Source organism: Cricetulus griseus, chromosome 4, assembly GCF_003668045.3.
Source record: "Cricetulus griseus strain 17A/GY chromosome 4, alternate assembly CriGri-PICRH-1.0, whole genome shotgun sequence".
NCBI lineage: Eukaryota > Metazoa > Chordata > Mammalia > Rodentia > Cricetidae > Cricetulus > Cricetulus griseus.
Genome location: NC_048597.1, coordinates 144,210,981 through 144,211,952, shown reverse-complemented (window position 1 = coordinate 144,211,952; position 972 = coordinate 144,210,981).

The window sequence follows — 972 nt, the reverse complement described above, 5'->3', positions numbered from 1 at the left end:
ATCTTTTAGGCGGAAAGAAGCCAGGAATGACAAAAAGGAACACAAATAGTTAATGCATGAATCTGTAAAATGTTTTCCTCCTTATTATCTGTCTTTAAAAAGATAAGATGGAATTAGTTCAGTGACAAAGTGCATGCTTAATATGTCCAAGGCTTTAAATTCAATACCCAACATCTTCCTTCCCAAAATATAACTGACAATATCAGGGAATATAATATGTGTTTGGGGGTTTACAATACATGCATAAAAGTATGAGAGTTTGAATTAATATAAACAATTTAAGAGTAATGGAAATAGTAGTTGTGTGGATGTAGATAAAAACATTTTCTTCTTTTGAAAACTTTTATAAAGGTAACCAAAGATCTACAATACCAACTTGACAGGAAAGAAGTATCTGCTGGTACTGTAGTGGCGTGACTGCTACTGAGGCAACCGCTCTCTGCATTGAGTCTCCCTCTACAAAGGAGTATTCATACCCTGTACTGTAAACCTGGTCAAAGCCCATGGATAAAAAGGTCTTGGGCCTTAGGGGTGAATTTGCTACTGTTGTTTAACTAAATTGCCATGCTACTGAAATGCCTTCTAAATATTTATGTTTATACCCATAGACAAGTGCCACTCCCGGCCTTAATCAGAGAAGCTTCTCTTTGCAATGAGTGGTTGTAATTACAGAGATGTAGGCTGCTCAAGATGCTAAGTGAGAGTTGAGTGCTCAGCCCAAAACAGGACATTTTTACAACCTACTCAAGTCTCGGGGATCATTATAGAAGGGAGGGTGGAAGGAATGTAAGAGCATATGAGATCATGTGTGTTCAGGATGGCATGACTACAGTCGTACTAACAGTCTCACTTTTATGTATGTTACAGATGCTATTTCATTTATATATCACTTTTCAAGGACATACATTTTCATGAATTGTCTATTGTGTTCTTAATCTCCACCAATCAGTTAAGTTTCCTCATGGCCCCTTA